The 21,511-nt window shown below is 50.1% G+C and overlaps 1 pseudogene; it reads right to left on the reverse strand.

Moving 5' to 3' along the window:
• Positions 1-15,931: 15,931 nt before the first annotated feature.
• LOC135576005 (olfactory receptor 14J1-like) lies at positions 15,932-16,699 on the reverse strand (annotated as a pseudogene).
• Positions 16,700-21,511: the final 4,812 nt, after the last annotated feature.

Raw genomic sequence — 21,511 nt, forward strand, 5'->3', positions numbered from 1 at the left:
GAGAAATGGGGCTGTGGGAGGGACACAGGTGACACCAGCCCCACCCAGGCCCGGGGATTCTCCCTCATATGAGCCTGAAAATCCCTTCTGCTCCCCCAGCCTCATTCCTCAAGTTTCACCTGGGATACCTGTTCATGCAGGGACCAGGGCTCGGGTCGGAGAAAAGGATAACATGGGAATTTGGGGCCTCCAAGGAGGACGGGGGTTGGGGGGCACCCAGAGACAGGGCACTGGGGTGAACTAGCAGAACCCAAGGGACCGGGCTGGGGGTGTTGGAGGGACAGGACTGCATGGGATGCAAGTGAGGGGTAAAGGAATTCAAGGGGAGGGGACACGGGGAATTCAAGTGAGGTTGGTGGTGGGGGCAGGAGGAAGAGGACAGCAGAGGAACAGAACGCGGGGATCGGGAAAGTGTTTGGGAGGGGGTGTTCAAGGAAGGGGATCTGGGGACACTACTGCAGTGGACAGGATGAAAGGCAGAGGACAGAGGAGAAAGATGGAAAGAAAGGCATTGGCATCCATCAAAGGGAGGGCATTTGGGGTCCCTATAAAGGACACAGAGGAGATCCTGAGGAGGAGATAGATACCTGAGGGGCCCAAAAGGATAGAATGGAGAGGCCCAAAGAAGAGGGGTGTGGGGGCACCAAGACAAGAAACCGGTGGGGGCCCTCACTGGAGCCTCACCTGCGCATCCTCCGGGGTGCACAGCAGGATGGTGAAGAGCAGGGCCACGCTGAGCACTGCGGCCTTCCTCTTCCTCTGCGGTGCAGGGAGTCCTGGGTGATGCTGGAGAAGGCGAGGGCACCTTTATCCCTCCCAGGACGACTCCTTGCCGCTCCCCACCCCTCCAGCCCCCAGGGCAAAGCCAGGCTTGGCACAGACACCGCCCTGGCAGCCCAGCCTCGGCACAGAGTCACCCCCGCCTTGAGCACTGATCCAGCTGCCTTCCCCGGCATCAGTGCAGCTTCCTGCATGGGGCAGCTGCACGGGGAAGGGCCCAGGCATCCACGGGGGCGAGGGGGGTCAGGAGTGTGTCCCTGACAGCCAGACACCCTGTGGTGATGACCCACTGCTCCAACTCGAAACCATCCTGCAACAGCCCCAAAAGCCAGATCCCCCCACCTCCCAGTGCCCCTCACCTCCCAGCACCACCATCTCCCAGCGCCCCTCAACGCCCAGGCCAGTCTTTCCCTGTGGAACCCCCTCAGAGATGACACCAGCCTCAAATCTGGGGTCTCTAAGCACAATTATCTCTGAGCCCTTTCCAGACCCTTAAATAAATGAGGGGCTGGGAGTCACTCCTCTTCTTGGGGCACCAGGGGCCCCAGGATTAGGGAACTCTGGGAGGTGGGGGGAGAACTGGGGCACTGGGCAGTGTGGACAGCTGGTGACTGGGATCCTCAGTCACTGGTGGCACTGACAGTGGGGAGCACTGGTGAATCCTGGGCTCTGGGAGAGCAGGGCTGGGCTTGGGGGAAGTGCTGGGGTGGTGTCAGTGAGAGCTCCTGCCCACCCCATTTCCCTTGCACCGCCAGCCCCCAACTGGTCCAGTCTCCAGCCACAGCTGAGAACAGAGCGGAGGGAACGTCCCCTGCCCTGGCTCTCACCTGCCCCTGCCTGGGGTCACTGTGCCCTCCCAGACAACCTGGGTCCCACTCTGCAGAGCTGATCCCGCATGGTGGGTCCCAGTGTCCCCGTCCCCAACAAGGCTCTGGCTCCAGCCCCGGCCCTTCCTGGGACGTGGCCACAGCTCACCAAAGGCCCTTGTCCCCACCCAGTGTCCCTTCAATGCCCCCATCCCCGGCCCAGGCCAGCGCTGTCCCTGAGCAGGACGTGGCCGTCCAGAGGGACGTGATGAAGCGCGCGCTTGTTCCCAGGCAGCCGCTCGGAGCCAATTGCGGGACGGAGCTCCCCTGGCACGAGGAGGGATGTTTGCTGCCACAGCGGCTCTGATAAGCTCAGTTTGCCCAGGGCCCATGGCACAAGAAGCCCGTTCACCAAGATCGGTGCCTCACCACAGTGCCTCTGGACACTGTGGGGCAGCGTGAGAGCGGGGGAATCGGTTTATTACTCCTCTCTGAGTCGGGAGAGCTGCTGGTGAAGCTGTCAGCAGCTGGTGAAGACCTTTTCCAGCAGTCAGTCATCATTACATTCGGGCTTTCCTGTCACAGAATCATCAAATCACAGACATGACCTTCAAAGCTCCTCTAGGCCAATACCATCCAGGTATCACAAGTTCTGCTGGCCGCAGACCCTTGGAACTCCTTTCAAGTGACATTTCTACCCCAATTTTTAGTCACGACAGTATTTGTAAGGTATTTTGTATCTCAGCATTTTCATGGCTAAACGTGGTAGATATCTGAACACGGCACTTGAGCTTCCACAACTAAACACTGTTCCAAAGGTTTTTTTGTTATTTCCTTGTCAGAGCACTAATGTGCACGTTGAAGTGTCTAGACTGTCACTGTGGTTTCCTAGGAACTCAAGTGCTGTGGCTGGTACCTGTTTGTAATACTTGGGACATACGGATTGGCTGAAGTTACCTTCCTGTTTTGGTGGCTGACTGTTTAAGAACACAAACCTGGAGTACAGATTTCGTGTTTCTGATGCTTATGTAGCAGAGACAAAACATCTGAGGAGTTCCTCTGGCACGGTTGTGTTCTAGATCTGCAACTCTTAATTTGTGACAGAGTAGGAATGTGATTTTGGCTTGGGGTTTTTTTAGTTGCCCTGAATGTACCGAGAGAGAACAGTTCATACAAATAAATTGCCACATTCACTAGCCTATCAGAACATAGGCTTTTGATACTGAGGTTTTTCAATCTGTTTTCATTGTTTCATGTTGGGTTTTACCTGAAGTTCTGATCACCTTTATTTTTCCTTCTAGAAGTCGAAAGGAGCCAGTGAGTGGAACATCAAAAGCAGCACGTAAAAACACATTCTCACTTTCTCTCTACACACTGCACTGAATTCTAGACAATGTAGCCTTGTATTGATTTTACAAACATTAACGTGATGTATTTTCCACTAAGACATAGGCTGTGTTGTAAATCCAAAGTGAGTAATGCCATGGTTTGCACAGTTCTGATGTGAATATTGGTGTTTGTACCCAGCAGGACGTTGTATTTCGTATTGAATGTGCCAGAATATTTCCGGTATGACTTTGTGTTGTACAGATAATGTCAGGTTGTTTCTAGATCATGCGGGTTCAAGGTTTGCACAGCTGAACGTGCTGCCATGGGCTGCATCTGTCTGTCCAGAGCCGGTAACATGTATGTTTGTATAGCTTGCTGTGTGGTTTCTGTTTCTTGCAAAAAAAATTGTTTGGAGTGTAGTTTTTGCCATTTTCACATTGTATCACTCAGCTCTTGTTTTTCAATGCTTTTTTTTTGCCTAATGGTTTTTGAAAAAGTTATCAAAAACGACTGAGAAACCATCATTGTTAAACTTGGTGCTGTTTCTTACTTCTGACTTGGGGATTCAAAGAAATACCCAAACCAATACATCCCATATGTTTGGAGGGCACTTCTGTGCAGCTAAATTATTCCTTTTCTTGTCATTAAATACTTGGGTATTTGTTCCTAAAACTGTGTAACAGAAGTGATATTGTTGGGGCACCTCTGAGTATATGTTTGTCTTGAATAGATGCCATGAATTTAGACACTGTTGCTCCACAAAGTGATATTCTGAAGTTCTGCATTTGATCTTTCCACTTCATCTGATGAAGCAGTGGAGTTTAATAGTTTGTCTGCAAATGAAACTACCTAAAAGGCAGTGTACGGGGAACCTGCAGCAGGGAGCTCCTGATTCCCACCTGACTCCTCCAAAGGTCTCTCTTAAAAGTGAACAAAAGTCAACGAAAGCTGCAGCCCCTCCCTCCTGGGGCACTGCGGTGGGCGCCCCCCCTGGGACCACGGGAAGGTCCAGGATCCTCGTCCTGAGCGGTCAGGGCATCTCTGGCAGGTGGGCAGGGAAATGGAGATAGGCTGGGGACGCAGAGACGGGCTGAGACATGGAGATGGACTGGGACACAGAGGTGGGCTAGGACACAGAGATAGGCTGGGACATAGATGGCCTGGGTCACAGAGACTGGCTGGGACATGGAGGTGGGCTGGGCCATGGGAACGAGTCAGACCCAGCACAGGAGCAGGGAGGTTGGAGCAGCTCCATCCCTGGAGACATGTGCTTGTCCTGGACATGCCAGCCATAGGATACACGCCCCCAGCACAGACACGTACCCATGGGACACACAACTGGCCCACAGGGACACCAGAGACACACGCACGCCTTGTGCCATCGTTCCAGTTTTATTGGTGGAGCCGTGGTGGTGCACTGGTGTGGCGGTGGTGGTGGCCAAGGCTCTGCCGGTTCCCCAGACGCCAGTGCTGGGGTCGGCTCAGCGGCGGCGGCGCCGTGTCCCCCGCCGGCGGCGGCTGCTCCTGTACCGCCGGCGTCGGCTTCGCCCATAGCGGCGGCGAGAGCGGCTCCGGTAGTGGCGCCGGCCGCGGCGGCGGCTGCGGCTGCGGCTCCTGCTTTGCCGGTACCGGGCCATGGTGGGGTGGCCGCCGCCCTGTCCTGCCAGAGGATGCAGCTCTGCACCCCCGGCCCTGCTTTTATAGGGGTGCCTGGGCAGGGCCCTTTGTGACATCACCAGTGACGTCACAATGCCCCACTGTGGCAGTTGCACAACCCCCCATGATCCGGAGCGTTCAACAGGGCAGTTGATGGCTCCTTAGAACCTTTTGTGCCCCACTGTGCCTGTCCCCACGTACACATCGAGGGTGGTACCAAGGCGCTCCCAGTCACATCCTCCCCTACCCCGGGCAGGGTGACTTCACCTCCAGCAGCTGGGGGGACAGGAGGGGTGGGACCCTCAGTCGGTGACAGGGTCCTCAGCAAAGAATGTGCCCAGAGAAGCTGAGAAGCTTCTGGACCATGTTGAAATGCCCACAGCCACATCTGCCTAGACTATGGAGCGGGGCCCCCACCGAAGAGCCCCTTGGAGTGGTCTTCTCAGAGCAGCAGGTCTGTGAACTGGAGCCCTCTCCTTAGACTGGGACGCTGTCTAAGGAGACTGCCTGGCACCGAGAGCGCCTCACCTCCTCCTGTGCTGGGGGGTTATTTTTCTCTACTGGATATATCCTGGGATGAGTCCTTGCCTACCCCAGGCAAGTGAGAGCCCTCGCCCAGCCCAGGTGAGTGATTGTTTCTTCGGGGCACCCATGAGTGAGAGGCCTCTAGTTCTGTTTCTTGTGAGTGAATGCGGGCACATTGTTGATCCTTGTTATTCTTACGTTGTCATACCCAAATAACCTCCTCAAGTGATATCTGAACCTGAATTTTATGTTGTTGGAGTGCTAAATAATTGTATAAACCCTGTTTCTAGTTTATTTGCTATGCTTTCCCATCTAGAATAAAGTCTGCTTTGGAACTTGTTGTCTGCCTAAAACTGCCTTTTGTGGTGCCTCCGTGACACCCACAGTGCTACCCGGGCTCCATGGCTACTGGCCATCCCACTGCAGCACCAGCCCCAGGTCACCACCACCATGTGCTGGCAGGTCCCTGGTCACTGCCGCGGTGCAGGAGATGCAGGAGGAGCCCCTGGGCTGGCCGCAGCCCCAGGGGCGCGGCAGGAGGAGGCACCACAGGGACAGAGGTGCCGGTTGCAGTGCCAGTGGCAGTGCCAGTGGTGCCAGTGCCAGTTTGCTTGTGTGCATGGCTTTTCCTTTCCTGATTAAACTGTCAGCCAGTGAGTTTTATCACTTTAAGTCTTCTGATTCGCTCCCCCATCCTGCTGGATACAAAGATAAATATATCAAAAAGCTGTGTTTTCATACCAGATGGACTATGGGTGAATTCCCAAGGCCATTCCTTAGTATTTAGGACCTGTGATTTATTATATTTCTGCCACTGCTTGGGTTGTGCAGCAACTCCTGGGATTCTTTAATAGCTTGCTGATGATCACAGTAAAATCACAAAGAAAACTCTGCCCCAAACCCTTAAACTCGTGTGCTGTCTGGACACACTTAAATTCTTCAGTTCTAATGAACAGGGATTTTCTGGGAAGGAAAAAACCTCCCTGAGGTTCGTGAAACAAGCCTCACAGTATCAGCACTCATGGAACACATTGCCAATCACATTGCTTGCTGTGGTTAAAGAAATTTGAATAAACAGAAAGCTAAATACAGGTCTCATGAAAAGTAAAGCAGAGCTTCACAATTCAATACGTAATCCCTGTGACTAAGTGGGTTTTAGAATTAAAAACTGAAAGGTCTGATTCAACATCCAGCTGTGAAAGCCTGATCCGAAATCTGTAGAACACACCGTTGTGGCACAGCCTGGTTTTTAAATTTCACAAAGAACAAAACAAGTTGATATTTACTCATGTTTAGCCCACAGTCACCCACAATCCCCAGACCATTTCTGCAGTGTTGTTACCAATAGCTTCTCTCTCAGCATATACTACGCTACCGTTCTTTATTTGGCAAAAATGACGTAATTCTGTCCAGCACAACCCATCATCTTTATATTTCCACCTCTTTCTGGCATTAGTAATGACGAGATAAAACCGATCAGAACAGATACTGAGTGTGATAAATGACCAAGACTCCGATAATTTGCCAAACAAGAGTCTGGTTTATTTAATAGGTGAATTAAACACACACACCTTAAGTTTCTGACCGACCTCTTTTATTTCCTTGGCTAGCCCTTCTCGCACTCTGAGTCCGTGGTTGGTTGCCACTAGGGGTCTTCTCTCGCTCTGATTGGTGGTTGAGGAGTTCCTTCTTCCTCAGTGCCCGCCCCCTCGCGTGCAGACTCCAGGTTGTTACCGAGGGGTCTTTTCTACCGGGCTCCCCCCACTTCCCCCGTGGCAGCATCTCGGGGAAGGCCACCTTCTCCTTCACGTCACTCCCCCCCACCTTTCCCATACACATGTGCATGTGGGACAAAACAAGTCCCACAACTTTTTACATAAAACTTAACTATCTTTTCATTTTCTTAAGAGCCCATGCCTTATTTGGTTATATCTGTAAACAACAGCACGAATCACAGCTGCGTTTCTCACAATTCCCCCTTCTTCTTTTTTATCCCCCTGATTCGTGCTTTGGCCTCAAAGTTAGCTAGCACCTCCCTGGTGGCGGCTAGGTCCAATTTTGTGTTAACTTTTAAAATCGTTAATTTATACCCTGTTCCTTTTGTTGCCATTTCAGGATCTATAGGCATGGCTGAGATTTGCATGCCTTGGACTACTGAATGTATTAAGCAAACAAAGCACGGGATCATACATGGCATGAACAGTAAACCTAGAAATGCACATAATATCATGAACCCTATTTTCTTCCACCAGGCTCCCCCAAACAAGTTATCCCACCAGTGGCTAGTAAGTATAGAATTCCATTTCTGTACTGGTACGTGTGCAACTCGTTTTATCTCTTCTGCTATTTTCATTATGGCTTCCCCATTATCATCTATTTCCAAACAACACTCAGAAGTATTCCATTTCCCACAGAGCCCCCCTCTTCAGCTAAAAGATAATCTAAGGCTACCCAGTTTTGGTACTCTGTGGCTCTGGTTTGAGACAATTGTCTCGCTATGAGATTCAGTGCCTCAGCTGTCCGGTTGCTTGTTATTTCAATCACTGCTTGCAACCGAACAATTCAGCTTAGCATATATATTGGGGTACGGTATCCCCAGCTTCCATCTTGGGCCCAGGTGGCTGGATCCATACTAGTAATCCTTCTGGGCTTACACTCTCTCCTCTCCAAGGCCACTGTTCTGCCATTTGAGACCCCCCACAGATTTGCATGCCTTGGACTACTGAATGTATTAACGGGATCATACATGGCACAGACAGTAAACCCAGAAATGCACATACTATCATGAACCCCATTTTCTTCCACCAGGCTACAATTTTGAGACCAATATCTGTTACGTGGACCTGGCCACCAAGTGGGAGGAATAGAGGTATTTGATGAATTTGCCCGCAACACTAACTTACAAGGGGTTCGTCCAACGTATTCAGTCATTTGAGACCCCCCACATATCCAGCATGAGGTGACATTTAATTCCCGGGCTATCTTTTCCATAAGATCTATAAACAGGTTTTTCCCTGCTGTTGGTAATTGTAATCCCTTCTCTTTTTGCCTTATTTCTTCATACCAATCACTGCTTCTCGGTACCAATTTCTGTTTCTCTTGCTCTCTTTTTAATTCCTGAGTGGCACTCTTAACTAACTCCTCCTTATACTGATCTTGCACTCCCGCTCCATCTGAATAGCCCCACACACCAGCTTGTGTAAAACAGATATTCTGTTCTCCCCTGGGGCAGGAGACAGAGCCCACACCGAGTCCACCTTTCCCTGGGTTAGTTACTACCCATAACTTCTGCCCTTGGATTTCACACTTCTCCAATTTTGTTCTATCATAACATCCAGAACTAATATGAGCGTGATAATTTAGAACATATTGGGTTAGTCCTCCTATTCTCACGCGCTCGTCGCACTTGGTACAGGGATTAGCCAGGCTAAGTTGGGAACAATAAGTCCCCGCTCCTAGCAAGAGGATCAGGTCCAGGTTTCTACACCCTCTGCCTCTCCGGCCGACCAGGTTGCAGCGGCAGCCGAGTTCATCATCTTCTCGGCAGCAAGGGTGGTGTCCCCGCCTTTCCTATTTCTGCCGTTACCGTGGCGACTTGTTATCGTTTCCCAGCTCTTGGCCTTCACTTCCCAGGAGCAACAGGACAACACGGAATTTGATTTCTCTTTCTACACTCTATTCCTCCTAACACTGGTGGACTCCCTAAATTCCCATTCACCCCTTTAGTAAACACCTCCCACCATTCTTCACTATTCTTTTTCTGTTCTTCCAGTGGCGACTGGAATCCTCAACCGAGCTCTGGTTTCCTTATCTTCTATTTTAGACATTTATTACACAATCCTGTTGGTAAGCTCCCTGTGTGGATATGCTTATACCACAGTCCATTACAACCTAAACCTTGAATACAAAAAGGAATTACATATACAGCTTGGTTCGACACATTTAACTATTAAACCATTCTCATTTCCATTTATACTGGACATTCATATTAATAATACTGATAGTGGTTACATCACCAATCCTGTGCCATTTCAATTTCAATTCCCCCACTCCTTGAGTTACTTTCCAGGTTCTTTCTTCCATCAGTGGTCCTTTAACTCGAGAGACGTGTGTCCATCCTTTCTCTGCAGTCCAAACAGCTGCTTCTGTAGCTAATAAGACAAGAAAAGGTCCTTCCCATCGTGGGGTTAGAGTTTCTTCTTTCCAGGTTTTAATTAGTACTTTATCCCCGGGTTTTATGTTATGAATTGGAAACCCTAAAGGCAAAGTCTGATTTAAAATCTCTTTCTCTCTTCCTTTAATTCCTGTGACTATAAACTTTATATGCAATTTCAATTAGCTGAGCAATAGTTACATGCCTCAGCTCCTCCCTTTTATAATTTCTTACATTAATTTTTGACCCAAATCAGTCTATCCGCAGAACAACACTAACCGCAATACAGCTAACCCAGAATTTCACATTCAAAGCACTTCCTCCACTAATTTACTCTCCTGTGTACAGATGCATCTTAAGGGGGAGCGCGGTGGTACTTTAATAATGGAACCGGTTCTCATTTTGTAATTATCTCCCCAAACAAAATTCTTTTGGTACCAACTATAAATATGCAAATTAAAATACTGAGCTCAGACACGCAAACCACACACCAAGTTCAAATATACAAAGAGATCACAATTCCGTGCATTCAAGACAATATCTCGATTTTAGCATTGCGCCCTTGAGCCGCTCACTGCTCAGCAGGTGGAGGCACCGCTGGGTCTCCTGACAAAACAGGTCAGTGCGGCTGGAGCCCCATCGGCACCCGCCCCCCCGCTGCTCCAGCAAGCTGGACTGGGCACGGCTTCTGTTAGCGTCCCATCTGGGGTGACACAGCTGTTATCCCAAAAACCAGGATTCTTTACTCGGTGTGCATACGAAAGAAAAGCCAAATTTAGTACACCGAGATGAGACACAGCCTATCACAGAGTTGCGCAAGTCTGGATGCTGGAATAAAGCTGGCATGCTAGAAAGAAAAGTAACGGCTGTCACACACAAAACCTTATCACCACATTCACACAGTTAAGAGCTAAATTGCTCATCATCACAAAATGTACATTTTGGGTCGATCTGTGATCTTACTGTACCATTTAAACAGATACCTACAAAGAAAAAAAGTTAGTACTAAAAAGCATCTTGCAGGCTGTTCTGCAAGTTTTCTGTGATTCACTTGTTATCAGCTAATTCTCTCTCTGCTTGCTGAAGTTCAAACCATTACTCCTTCACTGCAGCTACTAAGATTTTTACCTTTACTCTTTGTTTCTCCTTATCTCTATACCATACTATAGGATCAATAGCTTCTTCGTCCTCTTGCGCCAGAGTATATAATCTGACTTGCAAGGTATTCCGCTGGCTCTGAATTCCCAAATTTAATTTCAAAATCAAATCCCTTCCCAATAAATTATATTCTGCCGCGGGGAGCAGAAATCGTCAAGGCAGATTCTTTCTTCCGCTTCAGTCTCCACATCTTTCAAAACGGGTACCCTAAAAGGCTCCCCTTTTGCCCGTATTACTGATATATAGTTTCTCTCTTTTTCTACTCCTTTGGGGAGTTTTTGAACAGTGGACTTTTCAGCCCCCGTGTCTACTAAAAATAGAACTTCTTCTTTATGGGAACCTATTAATAGTTTTGTCAAGGCCTCTGCTGATGGTTGAGTCCCCAGAAGGTACAGCCCCTGACACCCCTATTCTTCTTTAAACATTTTTTTCATCCTGGTTTCGCTTACGACAGTTCCTTTGGATGTGTCTCCTCTTATTGCAGTAGTAACAAATAGGACCGGTAATTCTTTCTTGGGGAGGTGGTCCCCTCGGTGCCCTCCCTGGTCCGTTTCCCTTCCCCTCTCGGGACAGGGTCTTGTTCTTTTGACTTTCCCTTACTGCTGCCACTAGGATCTCAGCTTTTACCTTCTGTCTTTCCTCATCCCTCCTAACATACACTTTTTGTGCTTCCCTAAGCAACTCTTCCAGTCCCCTGTCTTGACAGTCTTCCAACTTCTCCAACTTCCTCCTTATATCTCCCCATGATTTTGCTACAAATTGCATCCTGAGAAGCGCAGTCCCCGCTGGGGTGTTCGGATCAATTCCCGAGTACATCTGCAAGCTTTTTCTTAATCTCTCCAACCATTCTGTTGGAGATTCATCCCTCCCCTGCTGCTCGTTAAATGCTTAATTAATATTTTGTCCCCTGGGAACTGCTTCCCTTGTTTCTTGTGTAATTAACGTCCTCAGATCCCTCGTGTTCTGCCTTCCTTGTGGTTGCTGATGATCCCGGTGGGGGTCTGTATTTGGCTACTTTTGATCCGCCGGGGGTCCGGCCTGATTTTACCTTTCCCAAATTCTCATTCCAGACTGCCTAATCATTCCCTTTTCCTCAGCGGTGAACAGGATTCCTAAAATAGACTGTATTTCTTCCCAGGTCTAAGTGTTGGGACCTAAGAATTGATCCAGCTTTTCGGCTACTCCGAAAGGATCATCTAACATGGTCCCCATTTCCTTTTTGAAATTCCTTACATCTGAGGTATTTAAGGGAACGGCCAAAGCTCCCATAGGCTTGGTAACTGCAGGGGTGGGTAGAGGGAGCAAAATGAGCTGATAGGGGCTGGAGGGTCATGCAGAATGAGTCACACTCTGCCTGGAGGCCTGTAACCAGTGGGCACTGCAGAGGTTTGCGTCCCGACTGTCTCAGCCTCGGAGGTGGGGAATGCTCCCTGCTGGGGTGGCTGTGCCCGGCCACCCACAGGGGTCAAGGTGGTGCAGACCCTGCTTGAAGACATTCCTGTAGCCCAAACACATCAGGATCAGTGCAGAACTTGCCTTTCAAAATCAAGCTCTTTATTCAATTTGCCTCTTTACTTTGACATGTTTTCACGTTGACTGCCCTCCTGGAATCTCACAGAAGATCTGAAGACAAAAGGAAAATTCTGCCCAGACTTGGCTCCTTAGGGTGTTTTGCATTTCAATGAGCCCTGTGGTGCCAGCTCCTGAACTGCTGATCCTTAAAGATGGAACACGCCTCTAGAGAAGTAAAAGTCAGCAGCAAACCTCCAGGTTTCTGAGGGTGTTACAGGCCCTGCTCAAGTCCGTCACTGAGGAGACCACGCAGGGAATGAGCGGACAAGGTTCCTGTCCCGGGGCACTGGTGAAGCAGGAAGTCAGAGACACTTGTTCCAAGGGGAAATTCCAATGTGGAGGTCACTGTGAAAGCCCTTGACGTGCTTCACCAAGCAGGGTGACAAAGCGCAGACCCCCAGCCCCTGGGGGCGGGTATCCTTTCCCTTTTGGGATGCTCTGGGCCCTTCCTGGGGGCAATGTGATGTGGGAGTGTGTGATTCCATGTCCAAGTCATCAGTAGGACCCCTGCTGGGCTCTGTGGGGGGTAGATGAGGAAGCAACAAGCCCTTGGAGTTGTAAGGACTTGCTGTGCTCTCGTGGAACTCGGTGCAAGGGACAGAGGCCACAGTCAAGAGGACAAGGGTCTCAGTTCTGCTGAGGCATCAAACCCTGTTAAGGCCATTGGCCATCCCACCACAGCTACACTGTTTGGGAATGCAGCGCACGATTGGCGAGGAGGTTAGTTAAATGTAAATATGGTCAAGTGGCTTGCACCTGTCTGTAGAAAAAGCACATACATCACACTAACTGTTCTACTGACCCTGTGTGCTTGATGAGCAGAACCTCTGTGTTAGATAACACAGGGCTGTGAGAAACTCTGGGCACCTCATCACTGTGTCTGAGATTCCTGCTTTGTTGTGAGAAAGAGCGGGAGGCTGCGCCTGCCTGAAGCCGTGAAATACAGGCGAGCTCAGCAGGCCCAGTGACCTTCCAGCAGGGTGAACTGACCAGCGCCTGCCACTTTTAGACAGATCACAGAAACACCTGAGGGATTATTGATGCATTATCACCCACCAGCTTTTCATCTGAGGAAACGGGATGCCAGAGGCCAAGAGCAGGTTGTTTTGGGCACTGTCATGGGATTTGGGAAACTGAAGTGTCCTCTCTTCTCCCTCTCTCCTGGACACCTAAACAGGAATCGCACTTCTCTGGTAAAAAAGCTTAGGTGTTCCCAGGAACCTCAGGAGGCGTGGTACAGTGATTCCTGGGTTTAAGAAGCTCATCGCATGTCTTGTCTCTTTTCCTTCAATTGTGGCTTCAATGCCCGGCTCATTTGTGGGTTCTGTACGTGGATGCTGACATTTACGGATCAACCTGCTCTGAAGGAATTGACATGGTAGGCTGTTAGTTTGGGAGGGTATAGAGAGTAAAAGAGCAGAAATTTGCTTTGGGCACATGAAAAGGGAAGCCCAGGATGTGGTCAGAGCTGTTTGGGGCACCTGTAAAGCAGCCCGGAAACCGATGCGAATCACTTCTGGGGTCAGGGAGAACATGAGAGCTCTCCCTAATTTGAAAACATGAAGGAGAAGGGAGGACAGCGTCATTCAGGCTGGAAGAGACCTCAGGAGGTGTCTCAACCAACCTCCTGCTCCAAGCAGGGTCAGGTCAGATTACTCAGGGCTTTATCCAAACTTGTCTCGGTCACTCTCTGGGACAGAGCTGGTCACACTCCCTGGGAAACAGCTTCCAGTGCTTGACTAGCCCTATGCTGGAGAAGTTTCTCCTTCTGTGTAGCCTGATCCTCTCTTGATTCAGCAAAGTTCCTGTTGTCCGTGTGTCTTGTACCAAGGACATAAGCCTGACTCCGTCTTCCTGGGAACAGTGCCACGCTGCTCCATGTTTCCCCCAGGATCTTCCCTTCCCCAGGCTGGACAGGCCCAGCTCCCTCAGCCCCTCCTCACAGGCAGAGTGCTCCAGGCCCTGAACATCTTGGGGGCCCTTTGCTCAACCCGCTCCAGCTTGCTGACATCTTTCCTCTATTGGGACCTGAAATCTGAACACAGTAACCTGCATAATCCCCTCCCTCGCTCTCCTGGTCGCACAGCCCAGCGTGGTCCTGTGGTAGCAGGAACAAGAATCTTTGAGAAACCCCTACGCCTAATGTGGCAAGACTAGGCCTAATGTGGCAAGACTAGGCCTAATGTAGCAAGACTAGGCCTAATGAAAGAGAAACCCAACAGGGAAACAATAGCTCTATAGAGACTGGACATGAGGCAAAGCTGGATGTCCTTGGCTTGCAAGCTGGAAAAGCTACATGACTTCTGCTGAGTAGCAGCACAAAATGACAATATGCATGCTCAAGAAATTAGGTCAAGAAGCTGATACTGGGGGGACACCAGCTGCGAAGACCACCAGAGACCCCTGATGAAGACTCTCGAATACCAAAGATGGACTTCTGGCGGAGGGCAGGGTTATGTAAATAATTTATGTTTAATGAATTAAGAAAGCAGTAGAGATAAAGGAATATGCAATAGGTATATGTAATAAATACCAAGGAGTGCAAATCACGCACACACTCAGTTAGAGGAGCAATCCTCCGAGCATCCAGCACGCTGTAATGAAAGTGCTGCTTGTTAACACTTTCGAAACAGTGTTAAAGAGCCTTTTTGCCAACTTTTCGGTATGACCAGGCCTCCGTTGCTGCCAGGGAACACACGGCCTCCTGCCCAGCTCCCGGCCCACCCAGACCTTTCCCCCGCAGGGCAAACAGTGGTGTTCGTCGTTGCTGCGTTTCCTGAGGTTCATGCCAAGACGTGCTCTCCTGCTTCTTGAGGAAGGAAAAGACCTGGAGACCTTTTTACTAAAGACTCAGGCAAAGCAGCATTGAGTCCCTCAGCCTCACCTGTGTCTGCTCTTATTAAATACCCTCCTCCATTTTCCTTGTTCAGCCGTTATCACTAGCACAGCAATCACAACTCTTCTGGGCACTCACCCACAGCCCCAGCCCCTCTGAACGGCACAGCAGCTGCTGGGGGCAGAGTGTTCAGCCCCACATCACCCCAAGGCACAAGGAAACCATAAGGGCATGCGGAAGCCAGCCATGGAGGAGGAGACAGAGGCCTCTGTCTCCCTTCGTCCTTGCTTTTGTCTTCAAGAGCTCTTTATTGCCCAGCGCCAGGAGCCCCACGGTGCAGGTCTCTCTCCCCAGCACAAGGTTCCTGACCTTTGGGCTCCTCAGCTGCTCCTGCTGCCCCTGTTAGAAAGCAGGCTGCCCTGAGCTGGTTCATGCAGAATTAGGTTTCTCTTTGGCATTTATTTCTCTGGAAGTACAGAGTCGCTACTTTGCTCTTCTCCAGGGATGCCCCTAACCCCAGAGATCCTTGTCACAGGGGACACTGTCCATGCTGCCCTGGTGCCAGCTGCTACTGCCCCCTCCCCTTGTCCCCACAGGGCCCTGGGCTGGCAGTGTAGCCAGCGGGCTAGTGGAGACCAAGCGGGCTGTGGTGCACAAAAGCCGTGGGGAGACAGTCCCAGGCAGGTCCCTGTAGGTCATTCACCATCTGCAGGGACACTGTGAAGCCACAGGCGAAGGCTCAAACCAGGACCATTCCTAATGCGTTGTCCCATGTCCTCCTTCCCTCAGCCCAGGGAGAACACAAGCATGGCCTCATGGAGACAATTTATTCAGCCTCTTCCTGACCTCAGATTTGGAAGAAGAGCCTGAACTCCAGACACTGTCATTGAGGAAATTCCCTGTTTATTACAGAGATACAATACAGGATGCCACTGTACTGTCCTGCCAGATACACATACAAAAACCCCTGAGACAGACAGGCTGGGTTCACGTCTCTGGAGAAGAAGAGTGTATGTAGACACTCACGGACAAACACGATTGTCATGCACAAGATTTCCAAAGCACAGAAGGTTCCTAACATGAACTGGAAATCACTTGTGAGAAGATCTGGGCAGCTTATTTGTACTGAGAGACATGTGACTGAATCACCTTCTTCAGAGAATCCTATAGCTCCTGGTTCCTCATGCTGTGGATGAGGGGGTTCACTGCTGGAGGAACCACTGAATAAAGAACTGACACCACCAGATCGAGGGACTGGGAGGAGATGGAGGGGGGCTTCAGGTAGGCAAATGCACCAGTGCTGACAAACAGGGAGAGCACGACCATGTGAGGGAGGCAGGTGGAAAAGGCGTTGTGCCGACCCTGCTCAGAGGGGATCCTCAGCACGGCCCTGAAGATCTGCACATAGGACAGCACAAGGAAAACAAAACAAACAAAGAGTAAAAATGCACTGAGCACAATAAATCAAAATTTTCCGAGGTAGGAGCGTGAGCAAGAGATCTTGAGGATGTGGGGGATTTCATGGAAGAACTGGTCCACAGCCTTGCCCTTGCAGAGTGGTATTGAAAATGTATTGGCTGTGTGCAGCAGCGCATTGAGGAACCCAGTGCCCCAGGCAGCTGCTGCCATGTGGACACAAGCTCTGCTGCCCAGGAGGGTCCCGTAGTGCGGGGGTTTGCAGATGGCAACGTAGCGGTCATAGGCCATGATGGTGAGGATAGAATACTCTGCTGTGATGAAGAAGAGAAACAGAAAGAGCTGTGCAGCACATCCTTCATATGAGATGGCCCTGGTGCCCCACAGGGAATTGACCGTGACTTTTGGGACAGTAGTGGAGATGCAGCCCAGGTCGAGGAGGGAGATGTTGAGGAGGAAGAAGTACATGGGGGTGTGGAGCTGGTGGTCGAAGGGGATGGGTCACCTGCATCCATGTGCAGGCACTTGAAAGACAAGAAAGGGATTGCTGAACCAGAATGGGCAGGGGAAATCAGGCAAGTTGTGCACGTGGAATTTTGCAAGTCCTTCACACATGATGTCCTCTGGTGTCCTTCTAGCCAGACTGGCACTCTCTGCGCTGAAGAAGCGGACACTAGGTGGGAATTTGGTGGAACGATCAAGCTCCGATGTCATCAGTGTCCTCTGTGCAGCCAGTTACTAGTGACATCCCCCAGGGACCAGCACTTGGGCCAGCACTGCTGAACATCTTTATCCTCCCCCTGTATGATGTGACGCAGTGCACTTTCAGCTCCTTTGTGGATGACGCGGTGCTGGGCGAAGGCCTTGAACAGCCTCACCTGGTTCACTCTGCCTTGAGCAGGAGAGTGAGACAAGATGATGTTCAGGGCTCTCTGCAAACCTGAGTTACTCTGTGATTCAAAGAGTTTTTCCCTTGGAGAGGTTTTTGAAGAGAGAATAGATGGAGGAAGAGAACAAAAATAAGACAGAGAAGGACATAGGAAAGGTGTCAACATAAATAAAGCAGTTCCTGTGAAGAATGTTTCTCCACTCAGATCAGGAGGATGAAATATATTTGATCAGTTTGATAAAACAAGTGCGCTTGTGTCAGGTCACGCCCTGGGCTGTAAGGAGGGCGATGGATGGGGATGGTGTTATGCAGTAATTTGTGTCTCAGAAACTCATAATCCAGGAAAAAGCCTGTGGCTGTGAAGGGGACCATGGGGTCAGTTCTGACTCTGGAGGTGACAGACCAGCAGCAGGGACATGGCTGGGAAAGAACCTCTGCACGAGGATAGGCCCTGTCCACGAAGAGGACTTGGAGATGGGTTGTCATGTCCATTCTGCCTGAGTACATGACGGGACAGCAGCGGGTATGTGGTCATGTCTACCAGAGAAGCTGAAAGGCACGCATGGGTTTTACAAGGTCATGGTGAGGTTGCTTCTGTGTGGTGAGGTGAAAGACCACAAGAAGCCTGACAGGTTGGGTTCCCTGCTTGAAGGGCAGTTTCTGAGATAGTCGAGCTTTCCATGGAAGTGGGAAAATGAAGGAGAGGGAGAAAAACGGCAAGAAGAGCAACTTGGAAGATAGAGACTGAATATCAGGAGGAAGAAATGTCACTGGAAGGGCATTGCTGTGGTGCAAGAGGTCGCCCAGAGGTAGTCTGGATCAGCCCATGGCTTTGTGTTCCAAAGAGCAGCCAGTGAGGGTGCAGACACATCAGTGAAGGTGCAGAAATGTTGGGGTGAGAGCAGGTGGGGAAGCGAGATGGGCGTCTATAGCCTGCAGGGAAAGAGGAGAAGGTGTGGGGCTGTGTGGAGCAGCCTGTGATGGAGATGGGAAAGGGTGATGTCAAGGCTGGGAGGCATCAATAGAACCCGGGTCTTTGTCCCCTTGGCCTTGGCAGTTGTCTCTGCCACTGAGGCCAATGAGAAAACATGTCGTCCTCATGGCACTGGGGCCGCGGTGCCTCCTTGCAGCCCCATGGGGAAGCTGGAAGTTGTTGTACCAGTGTTGTCCTTCCCTTGGCCTTGCACACACACATCCCACGGTCCCAGGAAGAGCCCTGAGCCGTGTGTGAGGGACAGGATCCCCCTTCCCATCGCCTGGAGCTCATGGGTCTCCTTTCTGTTTCAGAAAGCAAACCAAGGGGTTTCTCAGCATCAGAGCCACCTGCACAGGGCCTTGGCCCACCTGTCATCACAGCCTCCAACGAATGCCCGGGGAGCCTTTGTCAGTAACAGGCCTCAGTGGGGCCCATTAATGCTTCAAGGAGCTTTGAAGTTTTGTTTCTGACTTTGCCTCCTTGAGAGCTTTGTTTGTTCTCAGTACCTGAGGTTCATGGACTCGGCCTCAAACGCAGCATGAGCTCACTCAAATGCCCCAAGCTCTCACAAGCCATGTCTCCTGCATAATTTTCTTCAAGCTCTACAAGGCTTGTAGAGTTAATTAGAGAGGTTTCAGGAGAGTAGATAAAGAGGACATTTTGAATGAGCACTTTGAAGATGTGATAGAAGAATTCTCCATTCTCCAATGGATACTGATGCAGAGTGTCTCCTGAAGAGCTGTGGACAGACAGGAAAAGCAGATCCAGCTCCAGCAGATCCCCACCACAGATGAGCTGTGTCCATCAGTGCCAGCCCCTCTCCTCAGACCAGAACAAGAGTCCTGCTCCAGCAACAGAGCAGCCTGACCCAAATGAGTGTCTGCAGAAGGAGGTTTCTCTTCCTCCTGGATTCCTCCCTGCAGGCACAGAAATGCTCCCTTGCTCTTCTCCAGGGACATCCCTTTCCCCAGGGGAGGGTGTCCAGCCTGGCCTGGCCGGCTGGTCCTGGTTCCCTCCCTGTGCTCCCCACAGGGCCCTGAGCTGGCGATGCTGCTCTGCAGAGCGAGGGGCTGCGGTGCCCTGGGGCCATGGGCTGACTCTGCTCTGGCCACGCTGGTTGGGCTGGGAAACAGACCCAGCTGGATGAGGATCACTGCTGCTGAGCCCTTTCCATCCTCCCAGCTGGCTCAGGAGCCCAGGACAAGGCTGGGCAGGACCATGGGGTGTCTCTCATGGCACCAAGGGCAGGGGAGGGCTGAACCAGATCCAGCCTCTGGGCTTCCAGGATGGTGTCCTGAAACATTCTCCAGTCTGACATCTTTTGGCATCCTGGCTCCTCACAGCCTGTCCTGGCATTGAAGGGCCCTTGTTACCCTGTGCCCTCCTCAGGTTCACCTCTTCCTCTGGGACACCTTGCATGATCACTCCTTTTACCAGGACTGTTTTGTTGAACCCAGCAGGCAGCTGAACATCACACACAGCCCTTCTCTTACTCCCTCCAGCCCAGTGGGATGGGAGAGGGAATCAGGAAAGAAATAAACATCTTGGGTTAAAATGAAGACAGTTTAATGAGACAGAAAGGGAAAACAATAACAATAGCAACAATAGCTACAATAGCTACAATAGCTACAATAGCTACAATAAATATAACATAATAATGGTAATAAATAAAATAATTATAGCAATAGTAATTATAATAATAATGATGGCAGTAGTAATAGTAGTAATTGCAAAAATGGTAATAATAATAACAGGAGATATAAACCAGGTCACGCACAATGCAATTGCTCACAACCCATTGAGTGACACCCAGCCAGATCCCAAACAGCGGTCCCCCAGATAACTTTTCTCTAGTTTACATACCAAGCATGACATCATATGGTGTGGAATATCCCTTTGGCCACTTGGGCCAGCTGTCCTGCCTGTGCCCCTCCCAGCTTCTTGTGCATCTCCAGCCTCCTTGATGAAAACTCCTTGGTTTGGGATAAACATGGCTTAGCAACAACCAAAACATCCCTGTGCTATCAACATTCTTCTCAGATTAAATCCAACACACCGCACTCTACCAGCTGCTAGGAAGAAAATTCACTCTCTCCCAGCTGAAACCAGGACAGTGCCCCCCCCTTATTCTGTACCATCTGTGTTGTGCCCGGGTCCCACACTCTCCAATACATTCCAGTTAATCAAGAGCACTTTCCTGTCTCTGGATATACACACAGATCTCATTCCTCAGTCTATAGGCCACGCCTCTATAATGTCCAATGAGTTCATGTGGTCCATGGCTTTGGGCTCCAGGGGTCATAAGAGTCTTTCAGGACAGGAGAGATGGTCTTTGCTGTTGGACTGTTGTGTCCTGTGTCCAGAGCTCGTAGCTGGTGTATCTGTCACAGCCAGGGACAGGGTGTGAGTCTGGGTGGGCAGCGAGTGGCACCTCAGGGAGATCCTCTGACAGTGCCTGGCAGCTCCACTCCTCTCCAGGATGCATCTGCCACTGCTGGTGGGACAGCGCCAGGCAGATAAGTCACAGACGTGTCCCTGTCTTTTTGGATGTGTGCGACCAAGAAGGGAGCTCTTCATCCAGGCCTTGGTACCTCACAAATCCCCCTGGGACCCTGAGCCAGACCCCAACCCTAACCACTTCCACTGACACCACTCCCTAAGCCCTAACCCTAACACTTATCCATCCCTTACCCTAACCCTTGTCCTAACCCCTGGATTAAAACTTACCCTACACCTATCATTCACCTAAAACTAACCATAACATTAACCCAATCACCACCCTAACCCTATCGCTTAGCCCAAAATCTAACCTAAACCAAACCCTCCCTAACCCTAAAACTAACCCTAACCCTAGCCTTCCCCTAACTCTTACCTGAAATATCACCCTAATGTTACCTCTAACCCTAACCCATAACCCTATCCTAACCCTAAAACTAATCCTAACACATCATACTAACACCAGCCTTAAACGAAACACTACACTAAACCAAGCCCTAACCCTAACTCCTAACCTGTAACTCTTACGACTGACTCTAACACTAAACTAACCGTAATTCAAACCCTAACCCATTATCCTAACCCTAAAGCTATCCCAACCCCTAACCCCTAAACCTAACCCCTTACACTAATCCTAACGACTTACACTAACACTACCCCCTAACCACTAACCAGAATTGCAATCCTTAATGCCAACCCCAACCTCCATCTCCAATATAAATCTAAAACCTAATTCTGACCATGCCACTAACACTACTGCCTAACCCTAACCCTAATGCTAACCCCATCCCTAACTCTAAACTAAATCTAAAGCTAAAACATAATCCTAACTCTAACCCAAAACATAAAACTAACCCCTAACGCTACCTCCAACCCTACATTCTAACCCTCTTCTAAACCTAATCTAACTCTAATACTT

This window comes from Columba livia, chromosome 22 (genome assembly GCF_036013475.1).
Source record: "Columba livia isolate bColLiv1 breed racing homer chromosome 22, bColLiv1.pat.W.v2, whole genome shotgun sequence".
Lineage (NCBI taxonomy): Eukaryota > Metazoa > Chordata > Aves > Columbiformes > Columbidae > Columba > Columba livia.